Consider the following 18,081-nt stretch of genomic DNA (forward strand, 5'->3'; position numbering starts at 1 on the left):
CAATGGACTTTACACTATTTATTGGTTACAGTTGTAGGACTAAGTATTACTGTAAAATGAGGGAGTAATGCGTGCATACCATCTAGTGGTATTTTTTTAAGTGTCTTTTTGTATAGGCATTTTTCAGTTGTTTTTGCATTTATATTGAACAACTTATTGAAGTATATGGAAAAGTCACCAGGAAAAAAACACCCCATATTTTCAGCATGCTGCATTTTTTAAAAAAGCCACTGTTTTCAAAAGCAGCATGAAAGCCCCACAAACCAAAACATTGTCTGTAGACCTTCTAACCATTTTTACAGACTCCCAACAAACATCAGGTCATAGAATGCGCCAAAACTGAGGCCAGCGACCCTGCGTACTTTATTTTCCTCTAATTAGCATGACCACAGTGGCTCGCCATCGGTTATGCGCAGTACGTTTTTTTTTTTTTACCCCCAACATTTTACCGTGCCGTCACTAAGCGATGATGTGAGTGACCATAGCCCATATGCAGTGCTAATTGCATATGGGCTGCGGGTTGAACAGCCACTATTGACTTCAATGGACGCCGTCAGCACAGAGCCTTCAGCAAAATAGAGTGCGCTGTGATTTTTCCTCCACTCGCGGAATACGGAATTCATATTTGGGAGTTACATGCCTTTCAACGGCCGCGTTTTGCCATGGTTCCTCTGTGTGGACACCGATCGCGGATTCCGCAATTGGAATCCGCCCATGTGAGCTTGGCTTATGAGTGAAAATTTAATAACCATTTCATAATAATGGAATATACGGTAATGCTTGAAGGTTGTGAATCCTTCAGAATTTTCCATATTTCTGCTTATATTTGACCTAAAACTACATCAGATTTTCACACATGTCCTAAAAGTAGATAAAGAGAACCAAAGCAAACAAAGGAGTCAAAATATTCAAGTTGGTCATTTATTTATTGGGGAAAAGTATCCAATATCACATGTCTATGAGTGACAAAAGTATGTGAACCTTTATGATTAGCAAATAATTTGTAGGTGAAATTAGAGCAAGGTGTTTTCAATCAATCGGATAGCAATCAGGTGTGAGCAGGTGACAGTTTTATTAAATGGGATCTATTAAAATTTGATCTTCACAACACATTTGTGGAAGTGGGCAGGGGGTGGACAAAAATATGGAAACACCGTAAGAGATGCATGGTATTTCAATCATTAGCTCTTAGCTGCCCTTTTGACACTTGCTTGGCCGAGAGCTTTCCCGACAAATTTGTGTTTATTTCACCTCTTGCCCTGCTCTGGTTGGTTTTGGCAGCCAGCTGGTAACCACAGCCGAGTGGCTAAAACCCACGACCAATGGAACCTTGTTGCTCTGATAGATGTTCACTTTTGCCCAGCAGCATGTGTGTCATATTATCTCCACTTAAGTTACATGGAGGATTCTAAATCATATTTCAATAAGACATGTAGAGACCGATTTCAAGTAATGCATTTTCTACGGTGTTTCCATATTTTTGTCCCCTGTATCATGGCATGAACAAAGGAAATTTCTGAGGACCACAGAAGACGAGTTTTCGGTGTTCATCGGGCTGAAATAGGTTATAAAACCATCTCAGAAATGTTTGGACTTCAAAAATCCACATCCACTGAGGAAATTGAAGACCATTATTACTGTTGGTCGACCATTATAGTGGTCGACCAACAAAGCTCACACTGTATAATGGTCTGCTAGTTCACAAAGGAACCCGTTATCCACTTTGCCTTTATCTACTTTTGGAATCTGATAGAGTTTTAGTCAAATTTAAGCAGAAATATGGCAAATTCTGACGGGTTCATCTCTGTAGAAATGTATATGTTAAATATACTCTGAGATCTGTCTAAAGACTGTATCATATACTATCAACTTAGCTACATCAATCCAACAGGAAACAAAATCCCAGCAATTATTCTATGATGTAGGTACATGCATGACACCCTGAATTCGAAAGAGTTTGTAGGTCTGGAGGTGGTTGAGTCATTGCATCATGTGCATATACTTCCCCAATTTCATATTTTTAGTAATTCTAGGACATGCGTGATAATTTCTAAACTCTGTGATTAAATTCTTAATAAGATACGTCATGTCTTGCCCAGACATAGCAATGTGAATCCACGAACGGGAAGCCTGCTAACAAAAGCATTTTTGTACCAAATCCAACTACTAGCCAAAACACAAACAAATAGCACTTAGTACGGAGGACAGGATACGTTTCTGTGCTTGAGTACATTTAAAATGATCTACGCATGGACAATAGCACATAGTTGACATCTTCCTAATATTTAATGCACACAAAACTGCACACTGGTTTACAATTCATAAATCACTCAAACAGGATGAAGATTTAGCTTTGCATTTATTACCATCTGCAGGTCTGCAATATACAAATTGATGTTATTACACTTTCATATTAATACAGTTCAGTATGTCTTTTCCACTCACTGATACAGAATGCATCAGCCTGTCCCTTATTTATGTTTTGCATAAACTGTTTTTTAGTGCCATCTAATGATAGATTATCAGTGCGGTTCCTTCTTCTGTGATGACACCATGCTGTATGTTACTTGTAAACTAAACAAATGACACAAGTGTATTAATGGTTAGCCATGTATCCCTATTTATTGCCCACCAGCTTTGTGTTCCTAATTGGTCACAGCGGTCAGCCAATCAGTTCTTAATACTTAACTTTATGCCTCTGATTGGTCACAGCGCTCAGCCAATCAGAGGCATCGCTTTGAGTCTCCGGCCACCAGAATACAGAAGAAGACTACCGGGGATGGGGATAAGAGCCGAACAGCACTTCTAGGTGACTGACTTATTTTTTTTCCTACAGCTAGGGATGATTTTTGGGGTATGGCTTATATTTCAAGCCCCCTCCCCCCCTCCGAAAATCATCACTGCAGGGGTTGCCTGCATCCCATTGCTTTCAATGGAGTGGCAGCAGCACCGGCCCCTTGAAAGCAGTGGGAGAACATCACTGTCCTCTGTGATAGCTGTGGCAGGGAATTCTTTCATTCCCCACTGCAGACCCCTCATCACTGAGCACTGTGACAGTGCTGTCACGGTGTTCAGTGATGAGGGGACTCTCCACGGGGATTAACAGAACCCTCTGCCAGTCCCCTCATTCCCTGTCACCTCTGTAACCTCACATGATGTCTTTAGGTTCAGCACGGACCTTACCGATGTGCATTATAGGCACGCATGTCCTATCTTTTGCAGGTGTGAGTATTTTGCGCCTCTAAAAAATGGACATGTGAACAGTTCACAGTAAACCAATGGTTCTAATAGACGCAATTTTTTTTGTGCACATAGGCGAGCAAAAAAAATTGCTCTTCTAACCGCAGCCTAACTCATCTTCTTGCATTTTGCTGCCTTTTTTACCACAGTGAGTCTTTCATTTATATAGATTAAACCATTTGCCTAAAGGCGCATTTACACGCCAAGATAATCGTTCAAAAGATTGAGCGATTGTTTTGCATAAACTGCTAATGGACACTAAGATCAATTAGAAGCTTTTCACCTTTATTTACATGTAAATGAGCTTTGGGAGCTGTGTGCAGAGAACAGCAGGTGGTCTGTTCTCTGCATTCATCCCCTTTTTACTGCCATGGGCTGCTGCGGGGGTTTCTGCTGAATACAATGTAATCAGCTGCTCCCGTGGAGAATACAGCAACATGGACAGCAAACACAGCATGCGATCTGTGTTATCTACTCTCTTGATGCTGATTTTTAGATAAGCATAAAATCCATCATTCAGCCAGAGTGAAAGATGGGAGAATTTACACACAATGATTATAGCGCAAACGATTGCTTTTGAGCGAATTTTGAGTGATAATCGTTGCCTGTAAATTCATTAGGAATACCAGATCATAAAGCATTAATTGACATTGCGCGCTGATTGCTCCATTGTAATGATTTCACTAATAAACAAAGTGGTCCAACCCTCTAATAATCTCCAAGATCCCTTGATTAGCCACACTAGTAGTGGTCACAGTAAATGGATTTATGAGATAAAATTCATCTGCACTTACCAATTTTTTCAGGATTGAAGATCTTGAAGGCAGATGTCAGGGGGAGGAGGGATTGGGCATGATGGATTTCAACATACCTAATCCTGTTATGCCATTTAAAAAAAAAAGCTGCTAACCGAACTGTCTAGCAGTGGCTATTTCTAACATCATCCACTTGAAACTGCCCACTTGTCTGAATATTCTAATAACGCTGAGCTCCACATCAAACGGGAGCCGGCACGGGAAACCTGATGTCATGCACTGAAGAATGCCTAGTTGTTTGAATACTGTACTAACCGAGAGGTTCTACATTTAATGGAAGCTAGCATGGGAGAAGGGAGAGTAGGAAATAACTATGCCAGAAAGTCAGTGGGAAAGCGGCTGCAGCCAGCCCTTCTGATCAACTTTTTTGGCTTAACAACAGCCTTAAAGCTGTATTTCACTGAAGTGTGACTGCCACAGCTTCCGAAGTCTGCACTTATGCTATTGGACAGAAGCATGGACTACTGGTTGGGATGTGGCAGTGTAAACCGCAGTGTTCCTGTTAGACGTCATCCTGTCGGGAGTGTTCAAAGCATGGTTAATGTGTATATGTGTGTGTATAAGTAAAAGTATGTGAAATGTAGTATGTAAAAGTAAGCTTTTGTGTATATTCATGTCTGTGTAAAAGCGCACCTATGTATATGTTCTGGTACTGTCTCTATGCAGTAAGCTTGGTTCTGTTATCACATCTATGTAGTAAACTTGGTTCTGATACTGTATGTAGTAAGCTTGGTTCTACTACCATATCTATATACTACACTTGGTTATGGTACCGTATATATGTAGTATTTTTGGTTCTACTACCATATCTATGTCACGCACTTGGTTCTGGTACAGTATATATGTAGTATATGGTCCTGGTGCCATATCTTTGTAGTAAGCTTAATTATGGTACTTTAAGAGAAAAAAGCTTATTACATGGATAGAATAACACATGCAAGCTTACTGAGTAGATCCTTTATATATGCAGTAGGCTTGGTTCTGGTACTATATCCATGCAGTAAACCTGGTTCTGATAGTGTATCTATGTAGTAAGTGTCAGTTCATTTTAAAACCTTGAAATGGTGATGGGGGGCACAATCTTCAAACAGCCCAGGGCCCCTGGTAGACTTAATCCACCCCTGCATGTTACAATAAATAAAATTACAATAGGAGGAATACACTACCCTGTTTTCCTGAAAATACGCCCTAACCCGAAAATAAACTGTAGTCTAATTTTCAGGGAGGCTTGAAATATAATCCCTACCCTAAAAATAAGCCCTAGTTACACTTCATTAAAAAATGAGAATACATTACCTAGCAGGCTCAGTACAGGTCCTTCTTGCTGCTTTCTAGAGGTTCGGCACGGAGCTGTGGAGAGCAGTGGGCAGAACCTGGACCTAGCCTGCTAGGTAAGTATAATAAGATCTCCCCTGAACATAAGACCTAGTGCCTCTTTTGGGGCAAAAATGAAAATAATACAGGGTATTATTTTCGAGGAAACACGGTAGTTAAGAACATAAGGCTTTCTCCAGACTCCACCAGCAGAATAAGAACATACACAAACAAATATAGGATAACACAACCTAAAATACAAACTCCAGTCTCCTAACCCATGAGGGTCTCACCCACGCTTTACAGACCTACCACACCAAGGCTCCTGTATATAACTGTCATTTTACAAGCTTACAAACCTACCATGCTTACTGTATATAATGCTGTGAAGAAGATGTTGCATTGGAAATGAAAATATTGATCTACAAATGCCAAACCAAGCAAAAGACGATCAGCCATATCTAGACCCTCTACAATTTATAGGCTTAGTATGTGTTACTTTAGAATTTCTTATAGCTAGTAATGTTCTCAAAATAAAGACTGCTATCATGTAACATGGTTATAAATCAGACATAACTTTCAAAGTGATGAGAACTTTTGCAGAATAGCTGGAGTTTGTCCAGCAGGTGGTTGTGTTGGAACTGTTGTAAGATCCCTGCTTGAAATTATTTAGATCCTTTTGGAGCAACCTGATTTTGTGTTGGCCTTAACAAGTTTTTCCTGTTCATCGGTGCCAAAAACGTGAATTATAGAGTTTATAGAACAACATAATTACACTCTTCTGGGTGTGATTACTTTTTGGGCTTGGATACATTTATTATATATGTATATAAGAATTTCTTAATCTTTTCAAGCCAAAGACCCCTTACTGAAATAAATAACATTAAATTACCCCCAAGGCTATGATTATGCACTGGTGCTCATTAGAACCAATGCATGAGGACAGTACAAATACTCTCTAAAAATGTAACGCGTTGCATGCATCACAGGTTGAGAACCTAGGATGTATATCATGTGTGTACATGTGCTAGATACGATATGCAGTAGGAACTGCTTTCATATACAATGCACTACTGCTACCTTTTGATATGTAGAATTACATTCCAGATTTTAACAGGAAGTTCTTAGAAACCTGAAAATCCCTTTGTTTATACTAGTATATAATATTGCTACTACACATGAGGAATGGAAACCATCACTATTTGTGGGAAATACATCACCACATTTCATAATGGAATTAATAGCTTTTCATTTGCATTGCAGAGTTTTGGAATTTATGAAACATTAAGAAAGAATTCAAAAATTGTTCATTTTCCAAAAAAGTTCAACTTGGGTTTCTCTATCACTCCAAGAATTCTTGCAAATATATCTTTGAATGTCATGTTGATGGTGACATCTGCTTTCATGGTAAGAGGGGTTTATCTAACTGTACAACAGCTGAGCTGTCTCTGCCGACTCGTTTGCTATCAAGGGAAATTGTTTGAATAGGGTCACGGTGTTTAGTGATATTGGGAGCCTAGTGTTGTTTACTGGAGAGGAAAAGGCTGTTACTTACTGAGCTTGTAAATAATGACGTCTCCTGTTTTGTGTCTAAACAACAATACTTCATTGGCCAAGAATCCAATATGAAACATCCCAGGAACTGTTATATGTCATCTGAACTAACTGACAGAGTATTCTTCATAGTTATTTATTGTGAAAATAAATGCAATGCTTCAGTCTAATATACTGTATGTTTAACTTTATAAGACACATTCATCCCCCTCCACAGTGTGGGTGAGGGGACAGCGTCCTGCAGGCCCCGCTCAGTTGTGGGGGAGGAAAGCAGTCCTCCTCCTCTCCCGCCTGCGCTTACCACCACAGCTGATTGGTGGTGACTGCCGACGGGAACTGCTGCTGTTCCCCCATCTCCACCAATCAGCTTCCTCTTGCTGTATACAAGAGCTGCTGTTACAGAGCTCTGCTGCTCCTGCTGTGGAAGAGAAAGGAAAGGATTTGTAGTGGCCCTCCATTACCCTGTATTATGACTGGCACTATCGCTTATAAAGTGAAAAATATGGTACCTCTCGAGTTCTATATGCCGAAGCTTTACAAGTTTCCAAAATTCATTATCTTCCCTGTGAAATACCCTGACGACTTTATTACAGACACTGGCCCATACATGGTTGGAGAACTTAGACATGTGACTAGAGATGAGCGAGCACCAAAATGCTCAAGTGCTCGTTACTCAAGTCGAACTTTCAGTGATGCTTGAGAGTTCATTTCGAGTAACGAACCCCATTGAAGTCAATGGGTGACTCGAGCATTTTTGTATATGACTGGTGCGCCGCTAAGGTTTTCATTTGTGAAAATCTTAGCAAATCACCAAAGTCATGTAAAAAACACAGAAATGGATAGGGCAGGCAAGGAGCAACATGCAGGGCTGCATTTCAGGCTCCGAGGTCTCACTATTAAGCCACAATAGTGGCAAGAGTGAGACCCCCCCCCCCCGCACTGATTGGCTCAGCTCAGCTGTCATTCAGCTGAGAGCTGTGCTGAGCCAATCAGAGGCAGCACTCACTTACCCATTCATGAATTCATGAATGGGTGTGAGTGAGAGCTGCCTCTGATTGGTCAGGCTGTGACCAATCAGAGGCAGCTCATTCAGCAGGCGAGGATTTTAAATCCCCGGCTGCTGAATACTACAAAGAGCAGTTCAGGAGAACTGCCAGCTGGCCGCGGCTGAACCAGGTGAGTATATTTTTATTTTTTTATTTTTACACATTTTCGGATGAATTGCTGGGAAGGGCTTATATATTTAAGCCCTTCTCGAAAATTTATTGTGCGATCGCTGGCAGCTAACATCATTCTGCCGGGACAAGGTGAGTATATATTTTTTTTTTACTTTTTACACATTTCTGGATGAATTTCAGGTAAGGGCTTATATTTTTAAGCCCTTCCCGAAAATTCATCCCGCGCTAGCCGGCAGCCCATTGCTTTTAATGGAGCCGGCTGTATTGCCGGCTCGATTGAATTCAATGGTCAGTGCTCGTTTAATCGAGACGAGGACCGCGTGGTGCTCGTCTCGAGTAACGAGCATCTCGAGCACCCTAATACTCGAACGAGCATCAAGCTCGGACGAGTATGCTTGCTCATCTCTACCTGTGACCTTAGAGTGCAGCATAAAATCAAGTGAGAAGTTTTCTGTGGATCAGTTTCAGAATGAATCCACATTAGAATTGGAAGATTGAGTGATTTGAGCTACTTTGAAAATGACCTGGTCGTCAGTGCTAGATTCGCAGGCCCAGGATTTCAAACACTACTGACCTTGTGGGGTTTTCTTCTAAGACAGTTTGAAGAGTATGCCAAGAAAGGGGTGATTGAAAAAATAAAAAGCACATAGAGAAAGGGGATACTGTGAACATAAAAACTTGTTGCCGAAAGGGGTGAGAGGAGGGTGTCAAGACGAACAGGTGCTGCATAGTCAAGAAAATTGCAGCTGAATACAATATTAGTTCTCCAAATAATGTGTGGAAATGTACAGCTTGTCATTCCTTAGCTCAAATGGGCAGACAACCAGTTCCTGTGCTATAGTGTCTAAGAGAAACAGAAAGGCAAGACTCCAGTAAACAGAAGAGCACCAAAATTGGATCACTGAGCAATGGAAAAACATCATCTGGTCAAACCAGTACAGATGTCTTTTGCAACGTTCTGATGGAAGGGTTGGAATTTGGCACAATCCGTATGAATCGATGAATCCTTCCCGTCAGGCATCAACAATTCAGGCTGGTGGAGGTGGCGTAACATTGTGGGGAATGTTTTCTTGGTCCACACCCTGAGTCCTCTGATTCTTGTGGATGGACACCATGAAGATTTGCTGTGATTTTGAAGGCCAATGTGCTGCTAGATGGGTGTCTATAATAACATGGTCATTCATTGTATAATACAGTTCTTTATAGCACATTGACTACATAGCTGCCATATGCTTCCAGTCATCAGGGTTAGTTTAAAATTTGACCCTTTTAAGATTCTACTCCACTTTCCAAGATGTCCCTCTGCTTTGTGGTGTTCCATGTTTGCAATAACATTGTTTCTCTGGCCTTTTTAAAGTAATTGGCGACTTTGGGTAATCCATCATTATTAAAACAAACTGATCAGAGGAAGTCCTACTGTGGGACTCCTAGGTATCAGCTGTAATCTGTGAAAAAGCCCTTCAGGAAGTATTTCTTTCCCCTGTAGCTTTAAATAGTTCCCATCTCTCAAGGCAGAACCCCATCGTACACCAATAAGAATTACACAATGTATTTAGTGTACTCTTAATTAAAGAACGCTGAGATCTTTAGTGTTTAAGGTTCATGCAAACAGTAAAACCACAAGCCTTATGCTGGAACACCTGGGTGATCTCCACGCATTGGAGAATAGGTATTGTGTGTAAGATGAAAATCCCCTACATTAATAAAGCTGATATACAAATCAGTTCCTCTATGTGAGTGGTAGCTATGATGAAAGAAACCTTATTATCAGACTGTGAACTTCCACATTTATTCCAATATCCCCCATATAGAAATCAGAGGACCCATGTACTGATAATCATATTGTGGATTACATATTCTCATCATAATGTAGTTTAAGAATTTTAATTCATGTTTTCCCGAAAATAAGACCCTGTATTATATAAATTTTTGCCCCAAAAGAGGCACTAGGTCTTATAATACTTACCTAGCAGGCTCGGTCCAGGTTCTGCCCACTGCTCACCACAACTCCAACGCTTACTTAAAACATTCCTCCTGTCACATATATATCTTTTCTCCCTTCAAGGATCATGAGTAGCACATGAACAAAGTGCCGGGTCTCCCAGCCAATGGAGAAGGGCAAAATATTTAAACTTACATTATACCAGCCGCAGTGGCAGCTATAAGATTTAATACTGATGTTAATTCTTATTCACTAGGGTTTCCTTGCTTTGTTTGCGAACAAAACTTTTAGGAGGCTCAAGGGCCGACTAGGGTTAAATTGTAACCAATCCCACCACAGTCTTTGCCATAAGCTGAAACCCACAGTTGGGTCTCCTTAAAAAGTAACCTTTATTGAAATGTAGTAAAATATATTGTAGTAACAATGAATTAAAAAGATCCGAGTCTCAGTATAGTGTGAAAGAGTGTAATATATTAGACAAAAAAGAAACAATATCCTGCCTTCTGATTATGCACAAATATCAGGGTCACGCCTATAACACTTGCTGCAAATGGTGCATGCTACTATGCGGCTGTACACTGCTATGTACTGAAGATTCAGCAAGTGATTAGGTCCCTGCACAAACTGCCAGCATGTGTGATAAATGCTGCCAGATAAACGGCATCTAACATAAGCATAGCAGAATAGACTACATGAGGCTCTGTGCCAAAAGACCAGTTCCCCCAACATGCTGGCAACTACCTATTAATAAAGGTAACTTTTTAAGGGGACTCAACTATAGGTTTCAGCTTATAATAATAATAATAATCTTCCTATAGAGCCAATTTATGCCACAGCTTTTGGCAAAGGCTGTGGTGAGATTCCTTGCTTAGACTGACCCAACTAGTTTGACACTTTTGCTATGCCACACTGTACTGCATACACATGCCACTACATCCCCTTTACTGAATCTTGGCGTGTCTTGATTACCCCCTCCACTACTGCTTTTGTATTGCCTAACCAGCTGTACTTAAAGGGGTTGTCCCGCGGCAGCAAGTGGGTCTATACACTTCTGTATGGCCATAATAATGCACTTTGTAATGTACATTGTGCATTAATTATGAGCCATACAGAAGTTATAAAAAGTTTTATACTTACCTGCTCCGTTGCTAGCGTCCTCGTTCCCATGGAGCCGACTAATTTTCGCCCTCCGATGGCCAAATTAGCCGCGCTTGCGCAGTCCAGGTCTTCTCCTGTTCTCTATGGGGCTCCGTGTAGCTCCGTGTAGCTCCGCCCCGTCACGTGCCGATTCCAGCCAATCAGGAGGCTGGAATCGGCAATGGACTGCACAGAAGAGCTGCGGTCCATGGAGGAAGAGGATCCCGGCGGCCATCTTCACCGGTAAGTATAGAAGTCACCGGAGCGCGGGGATTAAGGTAAGCGCTCCGGTAAGCTTTCTTTAGGTCCCTGCATCGGGGTTGTCTCGCGCCGAACGGGGGGGGGGGGGGTTTGAAAAAAAAAAAAACCGTTTCGGCGCGGGACAACCCCTTTAACTAATGTTTTACAATCCTGGCTACCCAACCATGTTTATGCCTCGTCCCAGGTACCACCTCTGTAACTGCCTGATTGCTGTTGCCAAGAGCTGTACTGCTAGACTTTACTTTAGTTCTCATCTTTGTGCTACACCTTTCTCAGAATGTTTATGAAGACATACATATGACATTGCTCACAGAAAAAACATATCTCTGATCACTCCTTCATTGATTTATCCATCAATTTAACCGAAGGAATTTTTTTTCTGGACAGCTTATCCAAAAATCACAGCCAGACAACATTTTTGACAGACACATTGGAAAACCATAATGTAAGATAAATATTCTAATTGATAACATGTTTATAGGCCAGATACTGAGGTGAACTCATTAACAAAATGTATTGTGAGCTGTAAAATTATAATAATTACAGACATTAAAATAACCTGCTCAAGTACCAACAACCTCAAAAAATTCACACCCGCATCTAATTTTTTTTCCACAGACACTAATAAATGAACTCTATTATTATAGGCTGTCCAGGAATATCTGGACGGTTGGCAACAGTGTGCAGAGCTAACTAGGTGTGATTGTTCTCAATAAGAGAAACCAAGTGATCTTGTAGATATGATACCTTTTAATGGCTAACAAAAATACATGATGATATAGTTAGCTTTCAGACCTCATAGGGTCCTTCCTCAGGCATTAACCCCTTGAGTGGCACGCCCGGAAATTTTCCGGGACGAGCTCCACTGCCCATAGTGATATACCCCGGAAGATTTCCGGGCTATGTATCACTATGGGAGCTGCAGAGCACAATGCCACAAGCTGTGACAGTGTGCTCTGCCTGCACAGACCCACAGAAAACAAAGCAAGGGCTTTGAAAAACCAGCAGAAGATATTGCCGACATGTCGGCAATGTCCTGCTTTGTTTACAAGTTGCCATAGAGACCATCGGCTTGTCAGAAGCAAGCCGATGGTCTCTGTGGCAGGGAGAGCTGGTTGTTAGCTGTCAGAGGACATCTAGGTACCAGCTCTTACAGCAGAGATCAGAGAAAACCTCTGATCTCTGCTGTGTTAACCCTTTACATGCTGCAGTCTATGTGACTGCAGCATGTAAAGGGTTGTCACTGCAGCATGTAAAGGGCTGTCACCATCGGACCCCCGGAATGTGATCAGGGGCCCTGATGGGTCCCTGTGGAAGTCCCCTAAAGGGACAAAAAAAAAAAAATAAAAAAAAAAAAAAAAAAAGTAAAAAAATTATTAAAAAAATAAAAAAAACACTTGTCTCCCTTTACTTTGTAAAAAATCAAAAATACAATCACACATGTGGTATCCATGCGTCGTAATGACCCAGAGAAGGAAGTTTATACATTATTTAACCCCTTAATGACATGGCCCCTTTTTTTCTTTTTTTCCCCATTTCTTTTTTTCCTCCCCCCTGTTTAAAAAATCACAACTTGTCCCGCAAAAAACAAGCCCTTATATGGCCATGTCAATGGAAAAATGAAAAAGTTATGGCTCTTGAGACGCAACTGCAAAACTAGTTGAAATTCAATGATTAGACCATTTTAAAAAACCTGCCCTGGTGGGCACGACAGGGTGGTAGAAAACCTGCCACTCAAGGGGTTAATGGATGAATTTAATAAATACACATGATCACATGGGAGGGCAGGAACATGGTGAACTTAATTTGCACTACATAAATACCAGAAACAGAGAGTAAGAGGGCACAGACATGTTGGGATCAATAGCATTTAGATAAATGGCAGGGAGGGATGACCATAACAGTAAATAATCAGCTAACTAGGAACACCTAAGTCCTAGACCCAGTTAATTACATCAACCCTAATTAAAGTCATGGGAATGAGGGTGCTGTAGGTGAAATTGTGTTATCCAGCTGCTTCTTTCTGAGTATCAGAGATCAGACTGTTACACGTTCACTTACAGAAAACTACTGATATAACATAGAGACATAGCCGAGCTTTCCATTGCTCAATGCTACTGTTTTTTACAACAAAGCCGCATAATGACTTGTTGAAATAGCATTACTCAGGCATACTGAAGACAGGCCATAAATTGTTGCGTCTAGATTAATTAGAAAGGGGTTGTCTCAGGAAGACTACCTGTTCGGTTCACAGAGGAAGGCTTGGGACCCCCTCCATGTGCCAGAATGGAGAGGCACTGTAAGAGCAGTCCATGTTCTACCAGAAGCAGGACTTTCATGCATCACATAGACAGTCATTCATTTCAAAGGCTGTCATGTATGCCTAGACATGGTTTTCACCGACCATCACAGCCAAATGTCGAGGGTAAAAGAAGCCGGAGCCACTGTCATCAGTTGATTGCCACACTGGCTTTACTTTAAAAGTGGCTGTTTTTGTTAGACAACCGTTTAAATGCTAATTGCTGAAAATTAAAACTGGAATTTTTAACCTTTTTTCATACTGGTTTTAACGTAGGGAAATTAAAAAAATATATATTTTACAAAACTGAAAACCTCTGCATCTAGAAATAATCACATCTAGAGGCTCGAAGTTCTGAAATAGGCCTCTGTGTGCAAACTTTTTTTATGCAGTCAGCTCCATTATCTTTTGATGAAAGTAATAGCCCCATCTGTTCCACTGGAAGGCTACTGGTTTACGACAAATACTACCTTCTAGAAGTTATTTATGCTCCCACATATCTAATCTAAAACAGCAATAACAAAAAACAACTTCTTCCCTTTGGCTATTTCCACACAAGTGAAAACAGGTGCATTTCTGGGACCTTATTACAGCTGAATGTCCCGGGCAGACTGTAGATGTAATGACCTGATGTGATGTCAGTTTGAGTCATTAGACCCCCAGTTGTGTTGCGACATTTGGCCATAAAATGGGTGCATACACTAATACCCCAATATTACACTTATATCAAAATAGCCTTTTGCAAATATTCTACAGAAGATCTTTCTTTGAAGAGTTGCAGAAGCTTCATGTCAGTCATTAATTCATAGGAATGAAGCTCCTCCCACACTTAAGGAAGAAAAGCCTCAAGATACACCCATAGAGATCACAGACGTTCAGTGCGAACACAACAGGGGTCTACTTTGGGTCAATCAGTAAGGCTGCATTCAGATGGCCGAAGAGGAGTTGTGCCTGAGATTCTGGGATGCAACTTGCATGGCACAGCGCACAGACACCCCTTTTGTGTTCTGTCCAATGTGCAGGAAAGTGTGTATTGCAAGTTGTACTCTTTTCCTTGAATTGGACCAGAATAGGACACGCTGCAATGTTTTTTACATGATCGTCTGAAAAACCTCATTGATTTTTATGGGTCTGACTTCTGTCTGAGTTTACTCAGTTGCAAACTTGGACAGAGCTCTGATCTAAAACTCGCCTGTGGGAGTAGGGCTTAATTGACATATCTTCCTAAATTTTCTTAAAGGCAAATTTTCTTAAAGGCTAAAATAAAAAAAAAATGTATCTGATCTTCACATCAATGTGGATACAGTGCTCTTTAGGTTACTACATACAGACCGGTCACACAATGTTTTGTGGTATTTTTCAGTTTCTACCAAGATTGGGCAGCTACGGCATTAGTCCTTGTGACCTACTTGTTTCTGAGTAGTGGGAATACCCTAACTAATCCAGATAAAATGCCACAAACTGGAACTTCTGCCTTTTCAGGTAGTGAGAGCTGCCAGTCTCTGTTACACACTTGACCATGCTCAGGTCCTGTGGTTACGAGGCATTTGCAGCTCGTTCTTTTTGGCATGATGGGTCGTGTGTCTTTTCTGCACTTTGCTGTAAACCCCGTAAGGCAGTTGTCAGTGAATGTGATGTATTCGTCTACAATGTCCATTTTGGGGACGGTCCAAGATGATTTAAATTCTGGACTCCTGGATTAACAGCACCCTACTCTATATATACAGAATCTAGCTTCCAAATCGGGAAATAAACTTTCAGATTTAACCAGTTCTGTGGAAGATGCACTCTTACTTAGTGCTAGCTTTAACTGGCTGATTATTGATCTACAGCATATTACAATAGTAGCAAAGTAGACTTAACAAATCTCATCAACCCATTGCGTAAGAAATCCATGTGAAAATTGAACAGCAATGTGGAATTAAAATCCCCACCAGGTCAATTTAGGCTGTGGGTTTTTACCACGGTTTCACCCCTTTTAATGAGCTGAGTGAAATCTGCGTTATACCTGCAGTAAAATCCACGGCAAATTCACTTGTAACACAAAAAAAGGGAAGTTTGCCATGGATTTGTTACAGATTTTCCTGCAGAATTGTTTCAGAAAATCCTCCCCAAGTGGCAGTAACTCTTGGATCGTTTATATAATACACAAGCATGTCATTTCCCAAACTTTCGGCACAGCATAGAGATCAGGACGCCGGCCTTTCTCTCTCATCCATTATTTGCCGTAATGACTACAAATCATCTTTCTTTCTCTTTCTATATTCATGGTACGTTTTACCCGTCTTATTTTTTCTAAAAGCATCACTATAACACCACTAGATGGCGCCGACTTAAAATTGTTCTCTTTTGCATCTTGTTCTATTTACTCAATTACTTAAAGTCATTAAACAAATAGTGTTTTTTTTCCTTATAAACAGGAAGCAGATGTATTGTACATATATTTACAGTAACGTTTCAGAATTTAATTAACTAGTAGGAAAATCTGAACATTCGGAATTCATTAAATGTATCAATTATGTAGGTTTAGTTTTCCTGACACTTGTAAATTTAGCTAGCAATTATTTAGCGCTATAATAAATGAAAAGAACGGATAAATGACAGAAAGATGGAGTGCCTTACCTGTTCTATCATGATGCCTTAATGTACTCTGTGGTCCCCTATACTGATGCTTGCCAACCCTGTCATGATCACAAGAGGAAGCACAGCGGTGCAGTCCAGCTCCAGGACTCCGACAGACTGAAGTCTGGGTCCTCCCCTTCTTCTCAGTGCTGTTGTACAGTAGTTACGTTACACAGATCCGTACTTCAGCAAATCCTGCTGTTTACCTAGCAGTCTAATAAAAACCTTTTATAGATGACCAGAAATCTGCAGAGATGATTAACTCAGCAAGAATTATTAAGGCTTGGCAAAAAGTGTAATATAGAAGAAAATCAAGTACATAAGCAATAATCAGTAATATATCTATTGCAGCATTTTCCAGGAACACTGGGGTTTCTTCAGCCCCGTTTAGGGGCTCCCCAGAAAACAAATTATAGCACTGCACAGCCATTATAAAAGGCATGGCTGACCTTAGCTATGCAGGGCACAGGTTGTAGGGGACACTGGCAGATTTAGGTTCACTCCTCTTAATTCCAGAGAATCTTTTCCCTCTGCCCAGGCATGTGGTAGAATCTTGTAAAGCTACATGAATCATCCTCCTTATGGCTCTAGGTCTTGCTCTACAATTACTTGGAACATCAGAAGGAAGGAGCGAGCGCCAGGAGTATAGAATAGCAGAGTAGACTTCACTATTGCATAGAAAGGGCTTAGTTCTGGTGCCATATCATGTACTGAGGTTGGTTCTGCTGTTGTATTTGTTATGAGCTTGATTCTGGAACCATATTTATTCACTGAGCTGTTCTGCTGTTGGTATACTACTATCTTACAAGCAGAATACAAACTGCTCATCAATGCAATATTCTAGATTATATGTATATATAATCACATCGTCCTGCAGCTCTGTGAATCGGGGTACCTCCAACAGACATCCAAAGACGCGTCCCCTACATCATGGTGCCAAACGTGTTGCAGATATGTAAGCGAGGTAGGCCCTAAGGAAAAAGCCAGCCATGTGCACACGACTAGTGACTTAAAAGCAGGCTGCATCGTACCCTGAGTCCTGTGTCGCCTGCCCCTACCTCAACACAAGAGCGATATTAGGGGTTCTCTTGGAGTAGAAACTATTTTTTAGTGGTTTCCTGTGGTAATAAAGTTAGGAATCACTGATATAGACTTATAGATGTAGCAGAGATGGATTAAGTCCTTTCAAAGTTGTACATTTGTGCATTGTGATAAATCTTTAAGGAGTTAAGATGCTGTCCTAGTTCTGCCAAAGAAACTCATTTTTATTGCATAGGCTTTTGTGCAGCATTTATGTACTTCCTACTTTCAGGCCGCTCTCACACAGCCCGCTTTTTACCGCAATTAGTGCAGGGTTTCAATCACTACGCTAATCGCGGTACAACACCTCCGCTGATTTCATTGGGGCCTCACAGACCCGCGCTTGAACACTGCGATTTACAAGCGCTGTCTGCTCCGTTTCTGAACATTTTAGCACTTTTTAACACACACATCACCCATCATAATAATGGGGTGTGTTAAAATACGTTGTCAAAAGCTGTACAATGCGGTGTTTTATGAACGCATATGTGAGAGCGGCCTTAGGCTGGAACGGCAAAAGAATAGAAATGCAGCAAATTTTGCCTGTGGATTTGCACTGGTGTTGTTTTTCACCAAAGATTTCAATCCGCAGTGAAATCCATGGTGGATCCACAGCAAAACCTGCTTTAATGAATAATT

The 18,081-nt window shown here is 40.9% G+C and overlaps 2 protein-coding genes across 2 annotated transcripts in view; one reads left to right on the forward strand and one right to left on the reverse strand.

Annotated features, from left to right (window-relative positions):
* Window positions 1–16,474, reverse strand: part of P2RY14 (purinergic receptor P2Y14) — a 41,821-nt gene extending 25,347 nt beyond the window's left edge. Inside the window, exon 1 of the mRNA XM_066599889.1 lies at window positions 16,363–16,474. The gene's annotated coding sequence lies outside the window, so the exon portion shown is untranslated. The remainder of the gene's footprint in view (window positions 1–16,362) is intronic.
* The window catches only part of MED12L (mediator complex subunit 12L), a 504,977-nt gene that overhangs the window by 124,940 nt on the left and 361,956 nt on the right, over window positions 1–18,081 (forward strand). The gene's annotated exons all lie outside the window — the stretch shown is intronic.

The sequence above is a fragment of the Eleutherodactylus coqui genome, chromosome 1 (assembly GCF_035609145.1).
Source record: "Eleutherodactylus coqui strain aEleCoq1 chromosome 1, aEleCoq1.hap1, whole genome shotgun sequence".
NCBI classification, from domain to species: domain Eukaryota; kingdom Metazoa; phylum Chordata; class Amphibia; order Anura; family Eleutherodactylidae; genus Eleutherodactylus; species Eleutherodactylus coqui.